This window comes from Symphalangus syndactylus, chromosome 13, assembly GCF_028878055.3.
Source record: "Symphalangus syndactylus isolate Jambi chromosome 13, NHGRI_mSymSyn1-v2.1_pri, whole genome shotgun sequence".
Lineage (NCBI taxonomy): Eukaryota > Metazoa > Chordata > Mammalia > Primates > Hylobatidae > Symphalangus > Symphalangus syndactylus.
In genome coordinates, this window is record NC_072435.2 from 85,535,993 (window position 1) to 85,546,243 (window position 10,251).

Below are 10,251 nucleotides of genomic sequence, written 5' to 3' on the forward strand. Positions count from 1 at the left end.
ATTTTTTAAAGCCAGATTCTTTTTCAGTGGGTATTCACATTTCCTTATTCCAATCATTCCAATGATTGGACAAAAGAAAAATTGTTTTCTTATCTTGCACTTTATTAAGAGGAAAAAATTTCTTTTGTACTAAAAGCTTCATTTTCCTGTAAACAGAATGATTAACTTGAGATTGTGCCAAATAATTTCTGAGTGTCTAGATAAGATTAAAGGCCTTTATTCTGCTAAACTCATGTGTTGATATTTTTTCATTACTTTCTCTATTACTTAAGCCAAGAGGTTTTTATTAACCACTCACAAACTTGCATCTCTGCACTAAATTCTGGCAATACTTGGAATGCTTTGACGTCATATAGTATCTGAATAGAGCAATGTTCTTGATGGTATGGAGAAGTTCTCATTGTAAAATAATTTTTATTTTTTCAAAAACAAAATTATCTTCAAAAGTGCCCACCTAGGGCACACTCTTTTTAACTTACATTCTGGCAAATAACTGATATTGACTATCCATTGCTCCTCAAAAGGAAAATGATTCCCTGTTAGACAGACTCTTTTTTTTTTTTTTTTTTTTTTTTGAGACGGAGTCTTGCTCTGTCACCCAGGCTGGAGTGCAGTGGCACGATCTCGGCTCACTGCAAGCTCCGCCTCCCGGGTTCACGCCATTCTCCTGCCTCAGCCTCTCCGAGTAGCTGGGACTACAGGCGCCCGCCACCACGCCCGGCTAATTTTTTGTATTTTTTTAGTAGAGACGGGGTTTCACCGTGGTCTCGATCTCCTGACCTCGTGATCTGCCCGCCTTGGCCTCCCAAAGTGCTGGGATTACAAGCGTGAGCAACCGCGCCCGGCCTAGACAGACTCTTAGGTTAAAAATACCTTTTAGGCATGTACTTAAAGTCTCGTTTCTTTTCCTATGTCCTCCACAATATCTTTAATGTGCTTGATTTGGGTAATAACACCCAACAGTCATGGAAGACAGAAACAGCGACCTTGATTACTCCCTCAGCATACTTAGGCATGAACTGAGTTTTGATGCATGAACAAAAACACTTCAAGGTCATATTCCTTATCTCTCTAGGTTATTATTCTCTCTTAAGAGGAAACTACGATGCTTCCTCTCTTACCAGAATGATAATTGAGATATTAAAACATGGCTTTGTCATAAATCCTAAACACAACTAAGTATAGATAAAGATCTACAATAGAGCAAAAATTCTCTAGCACTGGATACATACACAAACTATCCTAGGCAGTTTCTCCTAACAGCTGCTAAATTACTTCTATTAATTGCAGCTTCATAAAACTAAAGAAAAAAAAGAAAAGAAAAGAAAAAGAAAGAAAACAACAAGGCTGTTTAATGGCATGCCTCTGTGTTACTACTTTTCTATATGGTACACAGCAAAGCAATCAAACATTTGGACATTACAAATACCCTAGCAATCAATTTGATTTAAAGTACTCTCCAACTGTAGATACTGCAAATGAAAAGACTCATTTCTTTTAGCCATTATTTCTAATGCTGCTAAAAAGATGCATTTGGGGAAATGCTTATCAGAAGTACTAAATCAGCATTACAGATATATATCAAGGAACCAGATGAATCTACAATTGCAACCAATTTGTTTTTCAGATGAGGTTTTATTTTTTTCAGACTTGATGGATGGCTGTTTTTTAAGAATAATATCTGTCTAGAATGGATTAACTCAGGAGAGTGATACAAATATACCCAAAAGAATGAAGAAGTGTAAGTGGAGAGTGGTATATATAAACTATATCCAGGAAGAAATGAAATAATCGAAAGGTCCATTTCATGCTTGGCATTTAGAGAACAGCCCTCCAAAGTTACATAGTGACAAGAATGCTGAACAAGATCAGGACAATGGAAACTTCTTTGTCAGGATCTAGTTGTGATATCAATGGGGAAATGTCTTAAACCAGGTCTCTCAACCTTAGTTCTATTGACATTTTGGGCTAGATAATTCTTTGTTGTGAGCAACTGTTCTCTGTATTCTAGAATGCTTAGGAGCATTACTGACCTCTTCCAATGCGATGCCAGTAGCACCCTCAATTGTGAAAATCAAAAATGTCTCCCGACATCGCCACTTGTTTCCTGAGGGCAATTACCAGTTGTTGTAAACTACTGTTTTACATACTTTTTTGGTTTTTGAATCTCTAAAGAGAGGAGTTGTGATAAGATGTGTCTTTTCCAGCTCTAATATTCTCTGACCTGTCCAGCCAGGCTCACAAAATCGATGATAAACTCTTATCTGTTCTTATCAGGTAACACCAGAACTAGCTTTTTTATGTTCTCAACTTGCAGAAATTATAGTTAGTTTCCCCACACACAGTGAGGGAATTCCAACTGCATCTTGTGCCATATTTTTGAGTTAAAATTTTACTTTGCTCGTTTTAATTCTTTATGCAGCATCTTCCAGATAGGGTGGTCAACTGTCTCAGTTACCTGAGACGTTCCTGGTTTTGGCATTGAAAGTCCTGTGTCCTGAAAAAGCCCTCGATCCTGAGGAAACGGATCACTTTCCTTCTATAACTATTTCCACGTGGTTGTGCGTGTGTGTAGATATGCATATATACAAACATGTCATGAAGAATACTATAGTACTATTCTAATAATTAGTGTTAGAATAGTATAGTAATAGAATAATATAGTACTCAAGTTATCTTAATCCATTTTTTAGTATTTTATTTTTAACATATTTTATGTTATCAAGTATTATTTAACTATATTATTTTAATGCATGATTATTATCTTATTCTATTAATGTACTACAGTTTATTGAATAATTTCCATATGATTAGACATTTATATTATTTATAGTTTCTTTTAAAATAAAAAATAAATGCTCAATGAGCATTCTAATAGTTACACATTTATGCATACCTTTTAAATATTTTTAAATTAAACATTTTAATTTTGAATAACAAAATATCCTACAGTATACAGATATATAACAACTCTGTATCTATTCTGTCATATTTAATTTACATTACAGAGTTAAAAAATAAATAGAAATGAAATTTAGCAAATTCAGCTGAAGTCTGTCCTCCCTACCTCCCCCCGTGTACCCACTGTCCTTGAGAAAGCATGTGCCATTCCCATCAATGACCCTGAACATTTGTCACATACTTAATTATCTACAAAAAGCAAAAACGATTCACCAGCATTGTACATTTCCTTTTGCATCTTGAGTTTTTGCCCAACATTATTTTTTAGAGATTTATCCATGTTGATAGATCTATATTATTAGCTATGACTGCTATATAATGTTCTGTTTTATGACTGAACTTTCATTTTTCCACTCATATTTAAAGACAATTACATTTTCAAATTATTTTGCTATCACAAACAATGTTGCATTATTTGTATATGCACAAGTATATCTGTGTATTTGCATCGTCATGTACAGCGAAAAACTTCTGTAAGGTAAACAGATTTAGGAGGAAATAAGGATATGCATATCTTTAACTTCACTTCAGCTAGTTTTCTTCCTGAATAGTTATTCCAAATAACACTTTCAGGAGTCACGTACAAGAATTCCTGCTTCTCACTGCTTTTCTAAAACTTAATATTAGCAGACCTTATATTTTTTCCTTCTACTTCCTTTGAATATATACCCTATCCTCTGTGATTTTTCTTTTGGGGTTTATATTATTTATTTTTCTAACTTCTTCAGCAGATTCTTAGCTCATTAATTTTTAGTCCCTTTCTCATTTTATTATGCGCTTTTAAAAGTATAATTTCTGATTACTATTTTTGCTGGATATGACACATTATGATTTGTAGAGCTGTTATTAATCAGTTATAATTTTTTAGCGAATTTATTGAGGTAAAACTGACAATAAATGTCACATTTAAAAGTATTCTTTTAATTTTCAAATTTGTTTTATTTTAAATCATTTTTTATTTTTGATTTTTGTGGATATATAGTAGGTATGCAAATTTATTTTTTTTTTATAATAAGACATTTAATTTTATTCCCTTTAATAAATGAGGAATGTGGTTTTATTCTTTCCACTGTCTGCTTCTAAAGTATAGGTATAAACTTGTGTCTATCTGCAGATGCAGATAAGAAACATGGGAAGCCACAAGAAAGCCAAGTAGCCTGGGAAATTGTGGTCATTGAGCCATGAGCAAAAAATAACAGTTGATCCTGTTGGGGCCACCTGACAGCAGAGATGGCTGAGGACCCCCGAGCGTGAGTCCAGAGAGCTCCCCTGCAGCCCCACCTTGACTTTCCAGAATGAGCCTTCTCTAGGAAGCCACTGCTCATTTGGAAGTGAAGAACGCCTGTGTTTCCAACACCAACCGCAGCTCTGCTGACCTCTCAGGACGGCAGGACCATGCGTGATGAAACACCAGGCAGGGGAGACTCAAATTTGTAAGTTACATGAGATATTTTGAAACAGGTACACGATGCATAATCACATCAGGGTAAATGGAATATCCATTATGTCAAGCATTTATCATTTCTTTGTGTTAACAAACATTCCAGTTATATGTTTAATTATTTAAAAATGCACAATAAGTTGTTGTTGACTGTAGTCACCCCATTGTGCTATCAAATAGTAGATCTTATCTTATTCATTCTAGCTAACTATGTTTTTGTATCCATTAACCAGCCCCAGTTCTCACTTATCCAACTTCCATTCCCAGCCTCTGGTAACCATCATTCTCCTATCTATCTCCAGGAATTCAATTGTTTTAATTTTTAGTTGCCACAAATGAGTGAGAACATGCAGTTTATCTTTCTGTGTCTCTCTTATTTCACTTAACATAATATCCTCCAGCTCCATCCATGTTGCTGCAAATGACAGGATCTCATTTTTTTTTCAATTGCTGAATAGTACTCCAAAACAGTATGTATTTGGTAAGTGCTGATATATGTAAACACCACTGAAGTCATCAGCAAAATCAAGATAATGAACATGTGTCAATCCCAAAAACTTTTACCTGTCTTCTCTGTATTTCATTTCTCCCATCCCTCTACCCCCGTCCCCCATCCCCAGGCAAAACTAATCTGTTTCCTTTATTTACTATCGGTTAGTTTGCATTTTCTAGAATTTTGTATAAATAGACTCATATAGCATGTACTCTGTTTTGGTCTAGTTTCTTTAATTTGGCATAATTATTGTGAGATGCCTCTATGTTGTTGCATACTTCATTTTTTTCTTTTTGCTGAGTAGTAATCTATTGTATGAATGTAACACCAATTTACTATTTCGTTGATAGATATTTTAATGTTTCCAAGTTTAGGTTATTACATATAAAACTGCTATGAATATTCATGTTTAAGTCATTGTGTGAAAACATGCTTTTATTATTTTTGAATATATACCTAGAAGTAAAATTGTTGGATCATATGGTTAGTATATGTTTACTTTTGTGGGATAATGTCAATGTCTTAGTATATATTCTAGATGTTGTTCTTTCTTGTTACTTTACTTTTTAATCAAAGTAATCTGTCAATAACTTCAGAGAAGTACACTTTTCTTCTAGAATTCCCATAATTTTTGCTTTATATTTTACTATATTTTTCTGTATATATATTTGCTCTATTTGCCAAAATATGTCTTGTATATTGAAGTAATATTAGTTACCCACATGGTCAGAGCATCAGCATTATGTTGTAATGCTTTGCCAATTTTTTTCTTTTATTTGTCCATATGTCTGTTTTGCTTGATATTAATATAACCAACTTTCATTTACTTTATATATAATTTCTATTCTTTGACTTCGAAACTCCCTGACTTTATGTTTTTGCCTCTTATAAAGGTATATAGCTGGCACTTATTTATCAGAGCATCACTAAGAACTTTTCTGTAAGAGTGATTGCCATTTATTTGTGGGTAATATATTGCTACTCTCTCATAGCTTTGAACAGTTTCTCTCTTAGCTCTTCCTATCTTTCTTATTCTCTATCTTGCTTTCACTTTTGTTCCTGTTCTTTCTTTCTCTCTGTCTCTGTTTTCTGTTTCCTACTTTGTTATAATATATTTAAATATAAATTCTGAATAATTCTCAATTATTATCCTCTCAAGCATTTATTTTTCTACAGCCTCTCTGTCATTTTCTTCTGGTCCTATTTAGATAAATGTTAGATATTTTTAACGCATTTAAATATATCTCTTTTTTAATGTCGTAATTTCTTCTGATAGAAATTGTGTGACATTTTCAACTATTTTTTCCATTTCAATTATCCCCTTTTCAGCTAAATTATAGAATGCTGTTTACCTATCTCTATCAGCTATCTATGTCTACCTATTAATGTGTCTGTCTCTCTATAACATATGCATGTATATATTTCAATGGAACTGCATTTTTAAAATATATATATTTTGTTCTTTTCTGAGATGTATTGTTTCATTATGTCATGCTTTTTCCCTAAGGTTTCAAGTTTTCTTTTACATTTTAATTAATTTTACATTTATTTTGTATCTTACTTGAGTGATCTTGACATTATAACATGTTCATGGGGTTATAAATCAGATGTGTCTTTTAACTCACTCATAATAGATTCTTTCCTCATATGCTTTTAATTTTTGCTTTTAATTTTTTATTGTTAGCTCACACATTAGGAAGGCTTAATTTTTCTCTGCTATCAGAAAACCTCGTAGTAGCTTGCACTGTGTTCTGCAAAAGAAGCCTCAGAATTATTAACAAATTTTATATTAATTTCTTGAATTGGTGGTACTTACATTACATAGGTAATGAAAATTTGAACCCTAAACCAATGAGAGGTACAAAACTGGAACCTCTGAGGAGTCTTCTTTTTCCTTCTATAGCCCACAGTAATACAGATGAGCTTTCTTTCCACTATCCTGTGCCAGTGGGGAGAATATTTGTCTAGTTTGCCCTTTCACTAAGGGTGTAGCACTTTGAGGATTCTAGGTTTATGTTAGTCTCAGTTTTTCTTCCCTGTCTTGTATCCAAGATGCTGTATCACACAGACAGAAAATCCTTATCCTTCCTGCCTACAGTAGCCTCACCATCAGCTCAAAATATTCTGCTTTCAATTACCTATTCATTTATGATACTTGACATTTTTCCTTCCTCGCAAGCTGTCAGGCATTTAAAACAATTTCAACATTTTAAAGCATGAGAGATTTTACTTTTTTTTTTTTGTCCATGGCATTTCTGGAATCTGAAACTCCCTTGGTAATATCTTAGTAAAAGTTCTACAGGTAAAATTGCTGAGTCAAAGTATTCATATATCTTTAATGCTTTTAACATAAATTGTCAAAATTGTTTGCTGCAAGAAGCATGCAAGGATAGGATCATGATGATGCCTCAGTCTACACAGATGACCTCTGCTTTGCTTCTCTGTCCCTTCTCTTTTCATCTTTCCTCTACTCTGGTGCTACTTTGTGACAGCCTGGAATCATTTGTTTCTGCATTTCTGGGGTGCTATGGAACTCTTCAGTGCTGTATTGACTTGTCTGTCTTGTCACCTACACAGCAAATTGTAATATGGTTTATTGCTGCTTCCTCAGTATTGACTGAGGATAGTATAAGTGTTGCTACTGCTTTGTGTTCCTACAGGGACAAAAGCCTTTTTCACAGGGACTCATGACTTGCTACTCTTTCAATTCACCTTCCTTCCCGCTGCCTGAGAAATCTTTACTGATTTTCGAGTTAGAGAATGAAGGTGCTAAGAGTCTAACTGTTAAGTAACCTGCATTTTCCCATCTATTGTCTGGCATGTGTACTAGAGTCCTTTCTGTTGCTCTTGGGAGAGTGGAATTTTAAAATTCCAAATTCAAGAAAGTATGGTATCTTTTTTTTTTTTTCTCTTGTTTTCAGTTCATGTGAGACAAATCAGTAGAATGCCTCAATGACTGAAGGGTCACAGAGTGAAAGAAGGCAGGGGAATAAAATCACTTTTGTTAATATAGCATATTATTATCATATAACATTTAATGAAGCTTTGGGAGATTCTTTTACTTCACCCACATGGTCCCTTGCCACTCTTACAATACCTTAGACCTCAAATCTCCAAACGTATACTTTTTTGACTCACAGGAAGTCTAGGTTTCCATTTTGGTTTTGCAAAATATCTAAGCTATTTCTCCTGGGAGTCCTTAGAGAGACAGAGTTCTGCTATAAATGAGGCTACTTCTTGCATTTCTGGGGTCCTTCTTTTTAGTGTTCCTTCCTCTGGTCATCCATGACCTCTGTAGCCCAAGATTGTTGCTGATGGAATTGCCAGTGTTGTCACAGATATCCTCTATTTTTCATGCTTTCTCCCTCTAGCCATTAGAAAAGAAAGTTTTTTTCTTTATATGACTAGTCTGCTGAAGTTTCTCATAGCATGTATGTCGGGGCCCTGGTAAATGTTTCCTTTGTTTTACATCGTTTTCTGTCTTAGAGTAAGCAGGCATCCAAAGGGCGATGTTAGGGGATGGAGAGGTCTATTCTCATACTCTCTCTGAAAATACTATTTCTCTTTTAAAACTCAGGTTCTGTTGCTCTACTTATATACTCTATCAGACTTGTTTTTCACTTGGATATTTTCTCACCGAGTTCATTATCCCATGGAAATCAAGTTCTATTACTGGAAATCTGGATCTGTGCCCTAGAACATTCCCAGGCAGTTAAGACACTCTTGATCAAGTTATGATTGTTAGAAGATGGTTCTGCCCAAGAGAACAGAAAGAGCCTCTGTGGACTAATGAGGTTTAACTTCCAATTACATCTAATAGAGTTTTATATCTGACACAGCCTCCAATATTTTGTCATGTATTTTTATTTTATAGCTGACAAATTTACCAAATGTTTTTATTTGTTGCAATAGTTTTGATGCAATATTACAAATATGATTATTACTTCCTAATTAGCTTATAAGTTGTATGCAATTCTAATAAAAACTTTATTTTTTTACTTGACACATTTCTAAATTTCTCCAGCAGAATGTGTGAATGAAAGACTTAAGAATACATCTCGCCCAGGCAGCCTGGGTTCAACTCTCCATGTGAGAATACCAAGCTTGTTTGGGCACCGTGCCTCACATCTGTAATCTCACTTTGAGAGGCTGAGGCAGGAAGATTACTTGAAGCCAAGAGTTGGAGAACAACCTGGGCAACAAAGTAAGTGAGACTCCATCTCTACAATTTATTTTTTTAATTAGCTGGATGCAGTGGTGCACACCTGTAGTCTCAGCTTCTCAGGAGGCTGAAGTAGGATTGCTTGAGCCCATGAGTCCAGAAGTTTGAGACGGCAGTGAGTTACGATCACACCGCTGCATTAGAGCCTGAATGGCAGAGTGAGAGCCTATCTCTAAACTAAATAAACAAATACAGACATACATACATAAAATAATTATTATTATAATAAAAAGAATACAAGAAGTCTGCAATTTGTGTGTTATGGTGCTGACTGCAACTTATGTATGTTGTACCCTCATTTTTCACAATATCATGGTAACTAAATAACTGTGCAAATTAAGAGTACAGTTCTTATGTGCATGTTTTATAGTTAATACATACTGTTCAAAAAAAGAACTACCTGTATTAAATAAGAATAATATAGGTGGACTTGTCTACTGCCTAATAAAACACATGATAAAGCACTACAAATGAAAGACAGTAGTTCTTACCAGCAAATAGGGAATGCAGAGGAAAAATAATAGAGGGGCATCTCAGTCAAGATTCAGATTTAGTTTATAATAAATATAAAACTTTTCTCTCAATTTTTGGATCTGGATTATACATGCTGTTATTACTAATTTTACATATGACTTTCTTTTTAACCATTTATTTAGTCAATTAATAGATTTATTTATTCAGAATTTATTCAGTCAGCTTCTGTGAAACTACTACCCAAGCCAAAAATAGAAATAGTAGAAAACCTTACATCTACCTAAACTATCCTCCTCAGCTACCTCGCTTTCACTTCTCAGATGCAAATACAATTTTATATGTGTGTGTGTGTGTGTGTGTGTGTGTGTGTGACTTTTATTTTAACTTCAGAGACGTAAATTCAGGTTTATTACATAAACTTGTGTCATGGGGCTTTGTTGTACCGACAATTGCATCATCCACGTATTAGGCCTAGTACTCATTAGTTATCTTTCCTGATCCTCTGCCCGCTCCCACCCTCTACTTTCTCAAAGGCTCCAGTGTGTGTTGTTCCCCGCTATGCGTCCCTGTATTCTCATCATTTAGCTCTCACTTATAAGTGAGAACATGCGGTATTTGCTTTTCTGTTTTTGAACTGCCATTTAAAAAATTGGTACATCT

At 34.4% G+C, this 10,251-nt stretch overlaps 1 long non-coding RNA gene across 1 annotated transcript; it reads left to right on the forward strand.

Moving 5' to 3' along the window:
* Positions 1-2,034: 2,034 nt before the first annotated feature.
* LOC129460496 (uncharacterized) lies at positions 2,035-9,099 on the forward strand. Its single transcript, XR_008650244.1, has 3 exons — positions 2,035-2,277; positions 4,076-4,211; positions 8,923-9,099. It is a non-coding gene; the product is annotated as an uncharacterized lncRNA (long non-coding RNA).
* The last annotated feature ends 1,152 nt before the right edge of the window (positions 9,100-10,251 follow it).